The 19,959-nt window shown below is 32.2% G+C and overlaps 1 long non-coding RNA gene across 6 annotated transcripts; it reads left to right on the top strand.

Annotated features, from left to right (window-relative positions):
* The first annotated feature begins 6,809 nt into the window (after window positions 1–6,809).
* On the top strand, window positions 6,810–11,310 carry LOC145136126 (uncharacterized). Of its 6 annotated transcripts, XR_013720244.1 has the most exons (9): window positions 6,814–7,777; window positions 7,905–7,965; window positions 8,082–8,273; window positions 8,698–8,901; window positions 8,998–9,082; window positions 9,168–9,244; window positions 10,444–10,676; window positions 11,085–11,119; window positions 11,190–11,310. It is a non-coding gene; the product is annotated as an uncharacterized LOC145136126 (long non-coding RNA). The 6 variants fall into 6 exon arrangements; XR_013720245.1 differs by having other exon boundaries at window positions 6,810–7,603; window positions 7,714–8,273; XR_013720242.1 differs by having other exon boundaries at window positions 6,812–7,777; window positions 7,905–8,273.
* The last annotated feature ends 8,649 nt before the right edge of the window (window positions 11,311–19,959 follow it).

The raw sequence follows: 19,959 nt of genomic DNA, 5'->3' as shown, positions 1-19,959 counted from the left end.
TAGGATAACCACAAAAACTAGGACTTTTAGTTCTATTCTAATACCAACTTGTATTAATGTTTAATGACTATCCTATCACCACATTATGAAACGTCTGTCCGAAAATTACCAACAAAACAATGGTTATCTTTAGAATTTTGTACACATATAGTTGCATAATTGAATTTCTTGAAGAAACAAAACACAAATACGTCATTCAACGCATTTCAATCGAAAAGTTTCCAACAACTTCATGGTTGCCTAAGTATGACGATGTGATTCATTCCTAATGAATTGTTTCAACAAAGAAATCTCTAGCATTATTCTAAAATGAATGATATGGCTATAATTATTATTATGTTAAAGTTCTAATTAATCTAATGTATAATTTTACTATAGATGATTAGATGGAGTATTTCAATTTGGTTGATGTTGAATCTCGATTAGAGTACCTAAATATGGCATGTGAGAAGGAACATATCGATTCCAAATATGTTTATATGATAATTATCATTTCTCAAGGACATAGATCGAATGAACAAGGAATCAAGTTGTTGAATTCCATGATGAATTCACCATTAAGGCATTGGGATTTTGTGATTGCGGAAATAAAATTAAATGTGGGTCAAAAACACAATTTTAATTCAAGAAATTAACATAAAATGCCAAAAAAGAGGTAATGGGGTTCATCGTCTAAGAGGGTTGGATTTCAATGAACATAACGAAATTGAAAGTTGTGATTCTAGTATTGGGTATCGAGAATATATCTTTATTTGCAGAATCTTTAATATTCATGTTCGAAAGCTTGAATGTAATAAGGATGAGCGTATGAACCGGAGAGCTGACCGGACCGGAAAAAACCCGGAACTGGCTCCGGACCGAACCAGATTTACATATAACCGGGCTGGTTCCTGGTTCCAATGTTTAAATGTCGGTTTTCGGTAAGAACCGGACCCGACCTGGAAATCTTGAAAAATATCAGACAAGACCGGTATATGATTTTTTTTAATTTATATATTTATTTTGTAGAAATATATTTTACTATATTTAGGGGGAAAAATCTTGTAAAAGGATGCACGAGATGAACATAAATCATTATTATAGAAGCTTGATGCAAATAATGACATACTGTTATATATTAATGATTATAGATCATTTCATCCCTAACATGGAGACATGATCTTGGTTAAGTTGTAGTGGGCTTTTTTGTATTTTGTTATGGAATAAAACACTTGGCTTTCATCCGAGCAGAATGAAAGCAAACATAAAAAAAAACATACAAAAAGCAACAAAGACAGGATAATGAATTGTGGGCATGAAAATTTATGGGCTAAATCCGGTTCTAATAATGGACTGGAATTGTGATGGGCTAAATTCCGGTTCTAAGTCCGGGAACCGGTGCCAGAACCAGAACCGGTATTCCTTATCCGGTTCGGTTTTGGTCTATGTTTTCAAGTTACTTCAGTTTTCGAGTTTTTGGTCCCAGTAATATCATGTAATGGATCGTCATCTTATGTTTTTTTTGGTTGTAAATTTTGTTGTATGAAATATGACTATACACGCTTATGTTCTTTTGGTTAATCTATTAAAAAGGCTTGTTCTGCATTTGGTTTTATGTTGTTGTAATTTGTTTGACAATTGTTATTTGACATTTTATCAAATGTAGAATTGCTCACTAAACCTTTTGAAACGTGGAAGGGTCATTGTCGATGAAGGAAGTGTGACTTGGACAATGTGTCTCCACATCATATGTGCCACAATAGTTTTTTTATATTAACAGTTTTGGTCCTTAGATTTTCTAGATTTTAAACTTTAGCCACAAGAATTTTTTATATTGACAGGTTTAATCCTTATACTTTCATACATTGTCATGTTTCACCCTATATTTTTTGGGTTTCACACTTTGGTCATATAACTTTTATATATTTATAGGTTTGCTCCTTATATTTTCATAGTTAAGCAAGTTCGGTCCCTTCCACAAAGTAGAGGTAGTTACTAGGGGTGAGCAAAACCGAAAACCAAAAACAGATAAAAACCGATAAAACTGAAACCAAACCATATAGTCGGGTTTGGGTTTAAAATTTTAAAAACCAATTTTTTCGGTTTAAGTTGGATTTGCCCTGTCACAACCGACCCATTGAAACCGACCCAACCCAATGGTTTTGAAACCGATCTGAACCCGACCCAACCCAACTATTTCTATGTTATTTTGATTTTCATGTTTTGGTTATGAGCTTCAAAACTTGGTAGTTTTAATATTTTTTGAACTATGTAATTGACTTTGGTGTTTTTGGTTGTTTTAAATGGATTGAAAAAAATTTGTTAGTATATTTATATTCTCTGAAAAACGGGTTTAAACCAAAAACCCATGAATCTATGGGTTGAACCCATAAAACCGAGAAACCGGCCATAGAAATAGAGAAACCGAACCTATTGGGTTTTAAAACCCAAAAACCAGAATTTACGGGTTGGGTTCGGTTTTACCTCGAAACCGATCCAATCCGACCCATGCTCACTTTTACTTACTAGTTTCCACTAAATCACTAATGCTTTACCATTTGACCGGTTTTAATTATATTTAAAATTTGCCACATCTATTTTATACCCACTATGTAAATTAATTAAAATTTATTAAAAACATTCTTCATGCATTGCAAAATGTTAAAAAATATATAACTAATATCTGTATTAAATATAAATATAAATTTAATATTGATATGAAATACCTTATTTTTATTTATCGGTGAACATAATTATTATACTTTGTATATAATTGTCGTTAGTAAGTACAGGGCGGATCCAAAACAATTTGAGGTCCGGAGTAAAAAATAAGAACGAGGCCCTTCGCAAAGATAAAAAAACCATATTGCCCTTATTTATTAAAATTGCGTATTTATTCCATTACTATTTTTTACACTCGCACTCTTCATAGAATGAATTTTTTTTTATATTTTTTAGTTCATCACAAAAATAAAAAAATGACCGTACTATCCTTATTTTTTCTTATTTTATATATTATTTATTAACGACTGTAATTTAAAAAAAAAAAAGACCATTCTACTCTTCATGCATCACCTCCTCAGGAAGCCAAACAGTCAAACGGCTATTAAATTACAAAATAATAAAATAAAAATGTCAAAACATACTCAAAATCATAATTTTAGCAAAAAAAAAAACTAAAGATATTTACTTTTAGATGCAAAGCCCACACATTTTCTAGGAATCATTTTTAACAAAAAAAAAAAAAAAACAATCACATATAATACATTAACAATCACAGATAACAACAGAATAACAAAAAAAATGAAACAAAAACTAAGAGAGTACCTGCTTGCTATTGTGGTTGTTGCTAATATCCTGTGAGCAATTGGAAAAGCATATATGATGTTCAGAAACACAGAGAAATCGAATTAGGCAGAATCATTTTTACAAAAATTGAGATTCAGTGTAAAATCAAATTGCACATATTAACATTTACAATAAGATATTTCGCAGATTAACATAAAGAATCGAATTTCAATAATGCTAGAGCTTACACATATTCACAAATCACAATTAGATTCTCGAATTTGCATATGAAAGAATAAGAAACTGAATTTCAATTTTCAAACTCCCGGGGATCCCGATTCTGAAAGAGTACTATTTCAGAAAAAAAAAAAGATCAAAAATAAGGACAAAGAATAGATTATTAAAGTTGTAGTTTTCTGAAAACGTGTGTTGCCTTGCGTTGTGGATGGATTTAGAAAATCATAAAAGAAAAGAGAAAGAAACCGATTAGCTTAAATAAGAATTAAGAAATTGAAGAAAGAGAATTTACTACTAACGGCTGGGAGTTGTCTTCTGGAGAATCGGACGAACGTTTGGATTTTCCATACAAATCGAAAGATGATGACTCCTTGGAAAGTGGAAATGCAAGTAGGTATAATTTTTGCTCCTGCTCCCTATTTTGGACATGGTGCATCCCGGATTAGAATCTTGACATTTGAAAAACTAGTCCATTAGCCTTAAAATTAATAGGTTGTCACTATATAACCCTATATATAAATATAAAATAGGGGTCTTTTGGCATTTGGATGCCCGCCGGCCAGTGACGAGGCTAGGTATAAGGAAGGTGGGTCCTAGGACCCACCTAATTTTTTTAATTTATTGAAAATTTCTATAGAAATTTTTAGGGACCTATCTTAAAAAACAATTAGAACCCACCTTACCTATAAAAATCTTTGAATTTGTATAAAAATATATATATAAAAAAATTAATGAACCATGTGGTTTTTTATTCTAGACTCGCCACTGCCGCCGGCCCGGGGCGGCCATCCAGCTTGCCCAGACCTATGGGCCGGCCCTGAGTAAGTATAATTACTTTACTTTATACTAGATTGTTATATGTTTCTTTAAAAAGGATTTAACTTATTTAATCAAAAAAAAGTTTTTAAACAAAGTAAAATGTTGGTTTATATTTTATTGTGAATGTTGCCGGGATTTTTTCAGTTTGCCAAGTATTACTTATATAGTTATATAGAAGTACTAGGTTATAACCCGTGTACAACACGGGACAACATAAAACAATTTTGATGTTTAGTTAATTATTAATTTAAATTAATTTTGAAATATATTTTGAAGATATAAACAACATTATTTATGTTTATATTAACGATAAAATGATTATGTTATATAATGAGATATATAATTCTAAAAGAATATACACAATCAATGATGAAGATAATATAATAACAATACATGAACACAAAACTATTAAAATTGTTAATCGTTGTTTAAATCTACAAAATAACATTGTACTTAAATTAACTTATTTATTATAACTTCCTGTTTTCAATATTATGTGGTTAAAACAGTCATTAGTCACAATCCTAGTAACTAATTAAAGAACCATATTTACGGAATTTATAACCTTCGTTCTTATCATTTAGAATCAAAGTGAAATTTGGTTCATCCTTTCATGAAGTCAACATTAAATTCCAAGCAACTTTTGGCGATTCCTAACTAAAATTTGCAATAAATTACGTTTATGTACACATATTCATATGGCTAAGACAATAATGTATCTTACTACTAAACATAAGAGTGTATAAATAATGAAAAGACAAAAATAACCTTCTTTTGGGCTGTTTAGTTTTCCATTAATTCATGTATAGGTAAAAGGAATAAAGTGTTGTCAAATAAGGCTTTTATCTTTTTCTAAAGTTAATAAACCGTCAAATAAAATCAAATGACCATTTTGTCTATATTTCAAAAAAATCACAATAATCATCAAATTTAACAATAAGCTATATTTCTTATCCCCTCTACTTTAGTATTAGTTACAACAGATTAAACCTATTAGAAACTATATATAAAGAAACATTATAAATTAAATAAACAAATAAACAAAAGTACAGTGGAATTTCTATAATTAAAAACTACATGTTCTCTACCGCAGCTTCAAGGGCAGTGAAGAAGTTTTGTTTCTTACTGTAGAAGCATGAGAATGCATGCATTGATCTATGGAATCAAGAATTCTGAATTGATGCACCAATTCCTCCATTGCGTTGAGTTGTTGGGCAGAAAGGCTCACAACCAGAGTCACCATTAAAGTTAAGGTTCCTCATTAATTTTAAAAGCCTTTATTTTACTTTAGCAAATTATTCCTCCATAACCCTATAAATATAAAGGAGAACATGGCACATCAAACATACAATATAAGAAGATCAGATATTGAAAGAAGAGCTGCAATCCAAGCCTATCTAAATATAAAGCATTAAAAACAAAGAGTTAGTTATATATGATTTGTCACGCTCTCTTTATGTTGAGGCGTTTTTCCATCCATGTCAGACAATAGCCGTCAACATTGCATTTTATAAAATGCATAAAAGAACACATTTAAGATACCAACAGTTCTTGATTTTAATAAGATAAAAGTAATTACTTTTATTTTGTTGGTTAAGTCTAGTATATTGCATCCTGCATCCATGAAGGGCGTCAGGGCGATGGTTGTCTTCGCTTGCAGATTTGTTCCATAAAAAAGTTGTTTCCTTGTCAAGGGTGTGACAAACCTCATCTTTTGCAATTGACACTTTTTTACATAACTGGTACCAAATTTTAGTCCATAATTCAAAGACAAAGACAAAATCAGGTGCAACATCTTCATGAGGGGTTCAACTTGACTCTAAAGATAGACAGACTGGTTGTCGGTAAAACACTTACAAATAGTCAAAATATTCATTAAATTATGATAATAAATGGACTTATATTTCACACAGTGTAAAGTATAACATAAAGAAGTTCACCATAACAACCTAAACTTACCTCTATGCAATTGTTGGATTGTTGGATGAGCAAGAATCAAATTTCCATTAGCATCAGTAATGAAATAAAAATTAGGGACCTAAACACTAAATCATACTGTCAAGATAACATACAATGATTGAAAACATAGCTCTAACACACAAAAAATAGAATGCAATAAAAAAGATTGTCCCTGTATATCAAAATACAATTATTGTATTTTTATTTTCATATCTAAGGACAAATTAGTTAATTTCTAAGGGTGGACATGCCGTTCAAATTAACCATTTTTTTTTTCTCATATCAATCTTACTTATAACATTGTACGTAATAATAAATTTATAAAGAGTTGGGATATTAAATCATCACGACATCAACTTTTCCAATACATAAATAAACAATAAAGTTTTACGATTTGTTCAGGATCAATTCTGAAAATTTACAACAACCTAACAAATAGGTCAAAACCCACTCTAAACGCAAAGGAAGATAACTACTACACACATTACTATCCTTCGTAGTGTTTCGGCTTCAAACACACTTTTTTCTAAGGATGCGCATCAAACCGCAAAAATTGCATGTACCACAAAAATCTATAAAAAAAAAATTATAATGAAAGTTACGTCAACAGCATGCTTAAATAATTTCTATCAGCTTGTTTAGTGGTTGTGGTAATTATTAATACTATTGACGACGGTGAGTCTAACAACCGTCGTCCAAATCGTTTAAACTCCATGAACTTTCAATCTGAGCCGCATAAACTCCAATTTGGCGGTTGTTTGCAGTTCATTCCATCGGCTCCTGCTTCTTCTACCCACGATTCCGTCTCTACCCACGATTGCGTCCATGCCGGTAACTTCTGCATCAGTTCGTCCTCATCCGCCTATAAATTGATGGTTCGATGTTAGTTCGCTGTTTTTTGCTCAAGCGAATGAGACTCCGACGAGGGTGATGAGGCTCTCTAATATCAACTTCTCTTGCCATTTGATCCTTTGAGCCGATGATTTCGACGCCGATTCACCACCAACTACTCTCTCTCTCTCTCTATCTCTCTCTTTGAGGGCATTCGCGTAATTTTGTTGTTGATGTTGATTTGTACTTCAGATGGACGAGGCGATGATGATGAAATGTAGCCTGAGCAAAATTGGAGTTTGGAGACCTGATCTGTATCTTGGCTGGGCAATCCGGAAGGCATTTTTTTGTCTTTAGAGTTTTCTCGCTTTAAATTGACATGCTCTGCAACTGCGATTGCAGCCATGACGGACTTAGGCAAAACAAACTCCATTACAACAGATCTGAGCCTCCGTTTTTGTTTTTTGTTTTTTGTTTTTAATTTTCATAAGTAAGCATGCCAACTGTTTGTATTAATGCCTCTATGTTTCTTTTGGTTAATCTGAAAAGTTAATTGTTTATTAATAATCTAAGAAGCCATGTACACATGCACTGCTACAGATTTTGCCTTCAATCCTTTGTAATAACTCCAGAAGCACCATGAGATTTGTGTATAAATGGACAGGTATATCTTACATCAAGCTAAATATTTATACTTGGTAGTTTAGGTTACATGTAGTGGGGGCACTTTTGTATATGTTATAGAGGCCAGAAGCTCTCCCATTCAATGTCTAAGATCTTCTTGATTACAGGTTCGTCCGGATTTTAATGTCAAATGTAGACTTCTATAGAAGAAGGAATTGATGTGGTGAGGTTGTTTTTTTTTTTAGAAAAAACCGATGTTGCAGATATGGTGCTCTGATTAAGAGAAATGTTTGATTGTGCTTTCAGTTTTCTATAATTTTTCATGTTATTGTTTTTGATTTTAGGTTCTTTTATTGTTGGTGATTGATGCATGTGATATGAATAACATAGCTAGAGTATGAAATCCAATTGTGGACCATTGGCTGACAATTTGAAGTTCTTCAACATGTTTGTCAAGAGGTTTACAATCACAGGCAACTCCAGCAACCCTATTTAAGGTTTACGTGTTTGGCATGTCTTCCTCATCAGAGCTTCATGTAAGTCCCTCCAATTGCAGCATCATTATTGAGAAGTTACAATGAAATGAAACATGGAATCAGTTCTATATGCAAACCTCATACATGTTTCTTGATAGATTCTTGTAGTGTGCCAATGAAAAAAGAACCCTTAGTAAAGATATAATGAAATTAAACTTACAAAAAAACTTAAATTTCTATAACAGAATAAGGATTTCCTTAAATTATGATCCCTCTTAGGCGTTTTATCATACACCTATAAGACATAGTCAAACATCCAACTTGAAAACATTATCAAAGCATCAAAAACCCCAAAGACTAAATTTATCTAGAAGAAATTGAACCAAAATCAAAGATTAAATATGTGCTTTTATTCAAAACAGGGGTCAAAGAGAAAATTAGTACTAGATCATCTGATTGAAGTGGGGATTTACTGGTTTTGCAGATGCCATGGAGTTCCTGTTTGTCTTTTAAGACCTTTAGTTTTTGTGTTTTAAAACAATTATGAAGAAATGAAGAATACAATGCCGTTTACAATGATATAATCCATCATAGAGGCTAGAATTTTCATTAGTATTCACCTTCCCTGAAACACAACTTGCTTTCTTTGACTTTCTCCAGAAGATGACCATGTTGTGATAAGAAAAAGGTACTCACTGAACATTTACGTCAATATTTTTTTGTTGCTTTTGTTCTAATATTTCGTCCATGAATCTTAATTTTTTCCTTTTTTACAACTTTGAAGAATTGTAAAGACTTTCATCTCCAAAGATGGGGACGAGTGGGTTGAACAATCATCAGAATCGCTCCTTTTTTTAATGTTCCAGAAGGTATATGAGCATCATAGACATTTTTTGGTGCTTTCTTTTATAGGAAAAATTACTTATTTTTATAGTTTTGGGAAATAATATGCAGGTAGATGCCCATCGTGCTTATGCTTGTGCAAATAGCAGGATATGTGATGCCACTGAATGGTATGGTATATCTGTCAGGTACATATTCACCTTTTTTTTCTTTTTCAATTTAGTTTACATATTTACCTTATTTTTTTTCTTTTTCAATTTAGTTTTAGAATGTTTTCGAAAGGAATGAAATATGTTAAAGGAATCAGACTTCTCATGAAAAAAGAAAAATGAAATCGAATTCCTTCCACCATTCCTTTAGGAATGAAATCTGTCAAACGTGGATTTTTATTTATTTTAATATATGCAGTTAGGGTATTTTGGTCTTTTAATGAAAATGATTGAAATCGATTTACTTCCACCTTCCCTTTAGGAATGATGAAACCTATCAAGCGTGGAATTTAAAGGATTCCATAACTAAATTAGTAAAGTCCATCCATTTAGCAAGTAAATATGTCGTGGAATGGAATCTCGAATTCCAATCCCTTCGGAATCCGCATATTTAAGAGACCCTTATGCTTCATTCATTAGAGAAACTTAGGGTGCGTTTGGTTGTGGAAAACTGTTTTCATTTTCTGAGAAAATGTTTTCTGAAAATAGAGTTGAGTTTTCGTTTTCAATTTTCAATGAAAATTTTAGAAAACGCGTTTGGTTGAAACCGGAGGAGTTTTCATTTTTCATCTTAGAAATTTGGAAAACTTTGGAAAACTATAAAAATCACTTTTCTAATTTACATACAATTTGGAAAACTGAAAATTTTCATTTTCTTGGAAAATTTCGGAAAACTGAACGAACCAAACGCGTTTTCAAAATTTCCGTTTTTCTTGGAAAATTTTCCTAGAAAACTGGAAAATTTTCCACAACCAAACGCACCCTTACTTTTTTTACTTCAAAAATTAGTTACAAAATTTGGTTTAGATAAATTTTTACATTTTCCTATTTAATAAGATTGAATTAAACTCTCATTTGCTTGGAAAGCTAGGATTTGGGTGGAATATGATAGTTAGTTAAGTATAACATCCTACTTTCATTTCTATCTCTTAGAGCATTGTAATTTGAAAGCCTATCTAAATTTAGCAATGTTATCCAAATACAAAAGAAATAATTGCGTAGATTTTTCAAAGGATAATATCATATTAAGAAATTTTTTGAAGGTAAGGTACAATGCTATAATTAGGTATTTTGTTAAAAGTAGATTGTCTTAATAAGAAAAATTAGTTAGACATACAATGGTGTGATAGAAGGAAATGAAATTAGAATGCTATAATACATAATAGAATATGTGTCAGACTAGTTGCAGGGAATGAGATGTATGAAAAACACCCACAAAACAAGCTTCCATGTGAGCACAAGTGTAATGTCAAAGGAGCAATTCATGTAGTTGTTAAAAAACGCAGTTCAATCGGGAATGTTTGACGATTTTGAAGCCAATTGTTCTGGTTCTGTTTTGGTTCAGATGCCACCTCCACCTCCAAAAGTAATGATTTGCTTTTGTGTCTAAAAATGAAGACCAAGAGTTGAGGTATGCCGAAATGTTCCATGAACTCTCTCGACCAAAATTATTCCACTCCTTATAAATAGACATTCAAATACATACCCCAGGGCGATGGATAAAAACTTTTCCTTAACTGGTTTTCTTTTATAATTCATGTCTTTTGCTTGATAGTAATGTTTGCCTGTATGAATATAAAACTTAAATAAATGAAGACCCTTATAGAGTTTCTACATAGATGAATTCATCAAAATGAGACCTTAAGACATGTTAGGTTATAAACCAGGTTATTTTGTTTTACTAAATTGTTTTCAACATTTTCTCATATATTTACAAAAATTTTATTGATGAAACCATGGAACAACATACAATATCTATTGATTACTAAAACAGTAATAACAACACTTGTTAATTCCAAAACCTATGTCCTTTCTGCAGCAAACCCTCCATCCAGACACCATGATGATCTCAAGGTACAATACATAAATAAAATTACCTTAAAATCGTATTTCCAATCAAATTAATTTTCATCCTTCATTCCAGATTTCACAAGATAACATTGACTTAGACACTACAAGCCTTTTAAATTTCTGACAATGTGTGGTGCTTTCTTTTTTAATATTACTTGAAAGTAGGATGTTAAATGGTTTTTATTTTACATTATTGTAGTACTATTTTCTCTTCATTGTATTGACAATGGTGTAATAGCTAACAGTTTCTTGGTTTTTCATATTATAATATGTTTCAATAGAAAATCGTAATAAAGATAATATTTCAGTTTTTTAGTCTTAAATTCACTATGTTGTTTATTTTATCTTATGTATAAGAGATAGAAAGATAATTGGATAGATTTGTCATGTACATAACTAATATAGAAAGAAATGAAAGTAATATGCTATAAAAATAAGATAAATCAATATATTGTTTATACGTTTGTCAACCTGTCCACCGGACGGGTATGACACTAGTTAAAAAGGGTTATCACTCATTCTCTTTAACATCTTTTTTTTTTACAACAATACATGTAATTATTCAACTAAGTTGTGATAGTGTATAACAACGTATTTCAATGCATTTTCTTACAAAATGTCATATTCTAACACAACCCACCCAATAAGCACAGTCACACAGCATATACAAAATACCAAATAATGTTTATGCAATTTAAAAGTTCATATCAATACGATTTAAATCAGCATGGTATAAATAATCATGTTTTAAAATAAAATAAAAAATAACGCAACAACCCATTTAAAAAGTCACATGAACTCACCTTAGCGATGTTGGCTCTAGTAGAATGCATGATCAACTATATAGAACTCCTATAAGTCCCGAACAAGAATTCCAATACAATACACTAGTTCTTATCATATTTAAGTCGGTAAATCATCCCCTTACAACTAGTCTCTCGTTGCAACTAGGTTGAATCCCCTGCATACCCTAATCAACCGATCATGGTTTATACCTGAATTCCAGCCTTTATGCAAGTATATTACTTTAGGATTTTGAAATTTCCAACAATGTTTAATAACTACCTATAAAAATAACAATTTTATAATTAGATAATTTATATCAACCTCTATAAACTCTCAAAAGTAAATAGTTCACCAATCAAGTTTTGGTACATAAAAAAAGATAACAATTATAGCAAAACTTCGACCAATATGAATGTTATCAACGTTTACTAAAACTAACATAAGTTGTTAATTATTATTAGGTTTTAACGATCAATAACTATTTTAAATTTTCTGAAATGTTTCAACACAACAAACATTAGACAAATAAGTTCAGGGGCCAAAGTGCAAATTACACACAATCGACATGCTTAACATTGTTTGTAAAGTGAACTGGAATACATACAATGAAGGCTTTTCATTGCTATCGTGGCAGCCCATCACTACAGTGAAACAGTACCTCGTGTGCATCGTGGTGGCTTGTGAAGTTGTTGAATGTGGTCACCACCTCAATTAAATACATCCAACCCTAGTCTTTCTTTGTATATCTCTCTATGTTTCTCTACATCTCTCTACGTTGTAATTAATTAAAAAAAATATTCATTTAAATAATAAAAAAATAAAAAAGTAGTAATTTGTGAGTACTTTATAATGAAGTGGTTTATATATGATGATGAAATATATCCCATCTTAATTATATCAGATGACCTAATAGAAATCAAATACATCAAGACTGCTTTTGTTTTTCTTTCTTGATTATATTCAGTCAAAACTCATTACTTTGGCCCAATAGTATATCGACAACAAATCCACAATCACCACATGGTCATGGAAATCACAACCCAAATCCAATTTGTTTGTTTGTATTCTTCACCCGATCCACATATTGTTTCCACCATTGTTATCAATCTTCAGCATTTGAATATTCTAATTAAACCCTCATATGAGCAATACTCAACCACCATCGTTTCTCAATTCTTCTTTCAAACAAGCTGTTTTCTTTTTCGTTTCATTAACTAATAAAATAGTTATTACACCCAGCCAATTTATTTAAGTCCAATAGTATATTTTCTCCGCCTCCATTAGTTCGATTTGGAGCTTCGTTTTAGCCTCAACAGTTGTGTGATCTGCTACTCTTTCCACACCCGATAATAATTATTACCACATTTTGTTATAAAATAAATACAAAAACTCGATTTAAATTTATGTCATGAAATCTTAATTGCAGCCATCAAATCCGTCGATTTCATTAGTTTCCTGGTTGAATTGGTTATATTACAAATTAACCGTAAAGTGCAAAAAGAACATATACTATCAAAGCAATTAATTGCTCATCGTTTTTAAGACATTTTTATAAGGGTAAATTGATAAAGTGTAAAAGATAACGTGTATATAAATAATCTCCGGCCTATTATATTATACTAGGCAAATATACACATGTTGTGTAGAATAAAATTATATAGTTAAAATTTGACAAATATATGTTAGAAAATAATTATGTTACGAAATAATAGTGTCTTCCATTAATTTTTTTTATATAAAATTGTAATAATTTTGAACCATATTATAACATTTATTAAGATTATATCATTTAATGGTCACTATTCACAACTGATAAGCGAATACATCTAAATATACATCTTAGTTTAATGTTACTTTTAATGTTATGATTAACTAATTTAGAAATTACGTTTCGACATTTTTTATAAGCTAACATAATGTAATTTATAAGGTTATGCTATTTTTAAATATTATTATTGGTAATTAATTTAAAAAACATTTATTTGAAAAACTTTCAATTATTATAAAAAAACGTTTTGGATATTTTTTTAGTTAATTTGAAAATTCGATTTAGTTTTACATTTAAAACATTTAAACGTTTTAAACTATTTTTTTAAAATAGTCTTTGAATATTTTTAAGTTTATTTGACATTTAGATTTGTATTTTGGAATTAACATTAAATTTAAATTAATATTTTAAGTATTTTATATTGATAATTTGAAATATATATCATTAATATGATAATATTTCACATTTTATAACATATTTAAAATAATAGTAAAATAAAAATACATACGTTAGAATGAAATATAAAGAGTTTGAGGGTTTCAAATTCATGTTGTCAAAAAAATGTTTCTTTTATAATATAATATAGATAGATAGATAAATATAAATAGAAAGTTTTTAAAGATTTATAAGATAAATTAATAAATTATATATAATTGGTTTTTTAATAATTGAAACAATCATTTCATTAAATGAAGCAAAGTAACATTCACACACGTATTGGATATCTACTATAAAAGATTATAAATTTCTTTTAGTTGCACTCACACGGCGAATAAACTTTCTACATACCTTTCATATGCTTATTGTTGTATAAATAATTTGTTTTTTGTCGTCTTGGTACGTGCATAGTTTGTATTATTTCAGACATTTTGGATGTATACCATCAGGTAACATCTCATATTGTTATTTTATTTTTCTTTTGATTAGTTTGGACTAATTTTTGAAATGTAGTAGACAAAACTGCGAAAATAATCCATTTGCTTTGTATTTTTTCTGATTTTGGTCCAAACCTTGATTTTTTTGGATTGATGATTCTTTTGAACTAGTTTGTATGTGGAAAATGCCCATCTCCAAATTGAAAAGACTAAAATAGCCTTAATATATTCATTTTTTATTTTTTTTAACTATTTTATAATTAATAAATAAATATAGAAAATCTCTCTCTCTCTCTCTCTCTCTCTCTCTCTCTCTCTCTCTCTCTCTCTCTCTCTCTCTCTCTCTCTCTCTCTCTCTCTCTCTCTCTCTCTCTCTCTCTCATGCAACTCAAAAGTCTCATACACAAATACACACATTGAAAAATAAAAAACATATATATAACATCCGAATATTTAGGTATTTACCTTTTAACCCCTTAGCATGAGAATTAATTACATTCTCACCCTTAATATGAGAATTGGTTGCAAATTTGGTCCATGATGACATTTTCGTAAATATTGGGCAAAGCTCGCGAACGCTGGGGAACGCCGGACGTTCGTGCAAGAATCCCAAACCCTACTATTTAGGGTTTGGACCCTATTTAAACTTCCTAAAGTCCCAAGCCTCCATTTTCTCATCAGCCTCCAACCCAACTTCGACCTTTGCAAACCCTAATCCATTTGAGAGCATTTTTGAGCATTAGAGTGTGTTTTGGTAACCTTGAAGGAGGAAGGAAGAAGATAAGATCATCTTGGAGAAGTGGAACTCTTTGGATCCAGAATAACAGCATCATTTGACACCTTTTGAAGGTAAAAAGCTTTGAACTTGATGAAGCATTGATTAGATATTGTTTAGCCATGAAATTGTGTTCTTTTGGTCCCATAAGCTTGGTATTATGAGTATGGATTACTCTAATCCATATAAGTTGTCCTTTCAGACGTTTTGGAGCATCTAGAAGCATAAAAATGTGATCTTGGTTGTTAGTTTTCTTCCATGCATGAGTTACGAGGTCTTAATGGGTTAAGTAGTCAGAGTTTTTGTGTTTGGGAACTTAATGGCCATGCAAGACCATAAAGTTGGAAACTTTATGGTTAGGACATTATTTTAAGGCTAGATCTGGAATATGGACAAAAGAGCTTAAGGATTAAGCTCTTAATAATAAAGAAAAAGACTTAGTCACAAACGTTGGGCGTTCGTGGTCAGCCATTGCGTTTTGGTCAAACTCGTGTATGCCAAGCGTACAAGCTGAGTACGCTGGGCGTACTCAGCTATGTTGACCAGGTTTGACTTTTTGACTTTGACCAAGATTTGACCAAGTTTTACCTAAGGGTATTTTGGGTATTTTGAGTTGTATTTAAGATTGGTCACTATTTGATGAATAGGTGATAGTTAGAGCTGATATTCGGAGCAGAGACCTATTCAACTATTTGCTCGGATTGAGGTAAGTTTTCCTCACTGTACTTGTGGGTCGAAGGCACCAATGTCGGGCCACTAGATTATGTATCCTGGTATAGAGGATGTTGATATATTATAATGATACGTTAGATCGATATCCTGGTAAATAAGATGTAGTATGCGGTAGTGATCTGTAGATCTGCCTGTTGACTGGTTATATGTTTATCTGTTTGCTGGATATATGTTATATGTTATATATATGTCGACATAGTATGGTTGGGTTGAAGTAGTACTGCTTTGTGCGGTAGCCAACAAACCCGAGAGAAAGCTAGACATAAGTTGTGGGTCTAAAGGGCAAGCCAGACATATGTTGTGGGCTCGTGAGCAAGCCAGATATGAGCTGTGGGCCTGAAAGGCAAGCCAGACTCATACTGTGGGTTCAGGGGTAATCCAGTCTGTTAGATGTGGACCCAGTATATGTTGTTATATGTTTGTGTGTGTTGGTACTTTGGGGGAACTCACTAAGCTTTGGTTTACGGTTTCAGTTTATTGTTTCAGGTAGATCAGAGGATCATGGGAAAGCGAATGTGTGATCATGCACATCTTCATGTTTATTTGATATTGGATTTTGGGATACTTTGATTATGATTTATACTTTTGAAACAATGGTGTGTAAACAAATATGGTCATTGGGTTGTTTTTGAAAATTTTAAATTTACTATGATTTTTGGGATGTTACAAGTTGGTATTAGAGCCTTGGTTTGAGAGAATTGGATGAACATTCGTGTGAATCCAAACTCAAAATAAGGAATTACAAAAGTTTTAAAACAGTTTTCAAAATTGTTTTCGAAAGTAACCAAGGAAGGATGCGATGTGTACAATCAGCCAGAGCAAGAAAGTATACCCCGAGTTACCACACTGTTATTTGATATGATAATTTATGGTAGAACAACATGCTAGTGATAGGCTAGAGATCTTCAGGAACTGCTTGATAGAATTGCCTAATATGTGATGCCTGATTTCTTAGGAGGACTTCTTGTATGTTAGATGAAATTGACATCATTACTGTAGTTGCTTAGTGTGCATCATTGTTGTGCATAACTAAGATCTTATAGCCTGAGAATATTTGACTTAGCCTTATTACTTGTTCTTTTTTGATGAAGGGCTTAGGGTAGAATCAAGTATTCAACTGTCTATAGGATCCAATGTTATGTATGATTAGCATGAACGGGTGGCTGCAGGGTTGGTGGAAGTTTTATGGGTGAGTAGGTGTGTGAGCAGTCGGCCAGATGAGGCGTGATTAGCCACTCTCTAGGGAGTGAGGATAGGATGTATGTGTATCCTACTTGTTGTATTTTTTGGGTGGTTCTGATGATCCTTGAGAAAAATACGTGTATGTGTGGAAGGTAGTATGGGCTCGTACTACTAGAAGCACAAGACCCGTACGCGTAGCAAGGAAGTCACAAACCCTACGAGTTTAGTCTCATCTTATGATTATAGCAATCAATATTGTGGCTTTTCTGATGTGTTTTGGTTTAATTTCAGAATGGAGGAGACGAGAGGATCAATATTTGGAACGAGAGATCATCTCCACTGAGGTGGTTGCTGCTATCCGGAGGTCAATGCCGAAGATGTGTGGGTCTATCAAGACTGCTATGATTGAGCTATTTGATGATCGATATGCTTCTCTTTCTGATGTTGTTGTTGCTGTAGCTGATGGGTTTTAGATGAAACAAATAAACTAGGAAAACAATTCCTAAGTTCACATGCAACCTACTTTGGATCTATGTTTTAACTATTGAACATATAACTTTGATTTGCAAAACAAGAACCCTAAGGAGAGAGGCTATTTTCTAAAATAACAAATTAGGGTTTAGAGTTACATACCTTTCAATTGTTATAGCAAACAATTGGTAATCCTTTGATCTTGATCTTCTTGGAAGCCTAGCACCACAAATGTAATGCCTCTAATGGAATCACACCCACGAGCTAGCAAGAAGGAAACTTATGAGGAGAGAGGCTAGGGCATGCAAAAATCGTCCTAGTGTTTCTTCAAAAGAAGGAGTGCCAATTTTGGGAGCCATGAGACTCTGTATATAGCTGAGGGATCTAGGGTTTAGGGAAAACCCTAATGTTCCTTTGCTTAGGGCCTAAGCATATCCAAAGGCCTTATCTAAGCCCCTTGGACGAAATCATTAGGGTTTACCCTATAGATTTCGTCCACCCCCTTCCAAGGAGGTTCTGGAACCTTCCACTCAACTCTTGGATAATTGCAAACTAGTCCCTACACTTTATAATTAACACAGTTAACCCCAAAATCAATTCTAATTAATTTCTGGCTAACTATTAATTAAATATTATGATTTCTAGTTAATATATTAATCTTTTAACATATTAATAAATCATTTATATTAATTTATTAATCTTATAATAAATCAATATCTCTCCTTTCATAATTTCCCTGTCTAGTTGCTAGGTTTGAGGGCAACCCAAAAGGACTATGCTGCTATCAATTCAAGTACATACCAATTATAGTTATGGGCTTAGACACCTAATCCAACAGTCTCCCACTTGGATAAGTCTGTAACTATAATTGCTAGTATGACTTCTAAATTTGACCAGCAAATTGTAGCTTCCAAAAGCTGCTGCTGAACTCTGACCCAGTCAGTTACGTGTCCTAAGATAAGTGATCATATAATCCTTCGTTTTGAAAGATATCCCTAGACATAAGACATGGAATGTAATCAATCTCTTTGTCCGGAAGCTATGTTTCCCGATTTCTGATTTGTGATGATATAGGACTTCTAATTGAACACATCAATTTAGTCCTGGCTGGGCCCAACACATAAGTCAACACCAAATCATCGAGGGGCCCACATATATTTCTTTTCCCGTTAGGGCAAACGGAACGAATAAATTTTGACTCATATGCCTGTATCTTTCACTCATCAAATTATACATGACAATGCGTTTTATAACACCAAGTTACTGATGTGTTTTCGTATCACCAATGTATAACGAACTTGCAAATTACAACTCATATATCTCCGTTTCAAGATTATAAGATATTATTGTCTCAATATTACTCGTGATGAATTCCATGAAGTAATACTTTGAGCGAGGGTTTATCCAATACTCAAATCTCTATTTCTAAGTACTCATGAACATTGCAATAATTCTATTGCTATGTCTAACTCCCTTAGACAATCTGCAATCCAATTCATGACAGTCTTAATTCACTACTTACTTCCAAAAGTACGAACGAATGTGGAGTTTGAATAATCACATTATTTAGGAAGTAAAACATGCAAAATATGAAATACAAAATAAACAAATGACAAAAGGCAGTAAACAAACTCATAAATAATACTTTATTATTTAATCACGAAAAGTCGATTACATTTACTTGTTACAAGTTTCAGAATAAAACTAATCTAACTGCTAAAACTAATATCATCTCTCAGTCCAATGCTCCGAGCATGCTGAATATGCTTAACCGTACTCATACCCTTTGTGAGGGGATCTGCTGGGTTATCCTCAGATGATACCCTCTTTACAACAAGATGACCTTCTTCTACTCTATGTCTTATGAAATGGTACTTTTTGTCGATATGTCTGGTTTTACCATGATCTATGGGTTCCTTTGTCAAGATAATCGCTCCTTCATTATCGCAGAACAGTTCCATGGGCTCCTGGATGGTCGGAACAACTCCGAGATCTCCGATGAAGTTCCTTAACCAAGCTGCTTCTTTCGACGCTTCACTCGCTGCTATGTACTCTGATTCACAAGTAGAATCAGCCACCGTATCTTGCTTGGAACTTTTCCAAGTAACTGCTCCTCCATTCAGTAGAAATAGCCAGCTAGATTGAGAACAGAAGTTATCTCTATCCGTTTGAAAGTTGGCATCACTGTAACCATCTACTCTCAAATTATCATTGCCACCAAGTACAAGGACCCAGTCCTTTGTCCTTCGCAAAT

This window comes from Lactuca virosa, chromosome 9 (assembly GCF_052849685.1).
Source record: "Lactuca virosa cultivar CGN04683 chromosome 9, Lactuca_virosa_CGN04683_v6, whole genome shotgun sequence".
In the NCBI taxonomy this organism is placed as follows: Eukaryota; Viridiplantae; Streptophyta; class Magnoliopsida; order Asterales; family Asteraceae; genus Lactuca; species Lactuca virosa.
This window is presented reverse-complemented; position numbering and strand designations above follow the sequence as displayed.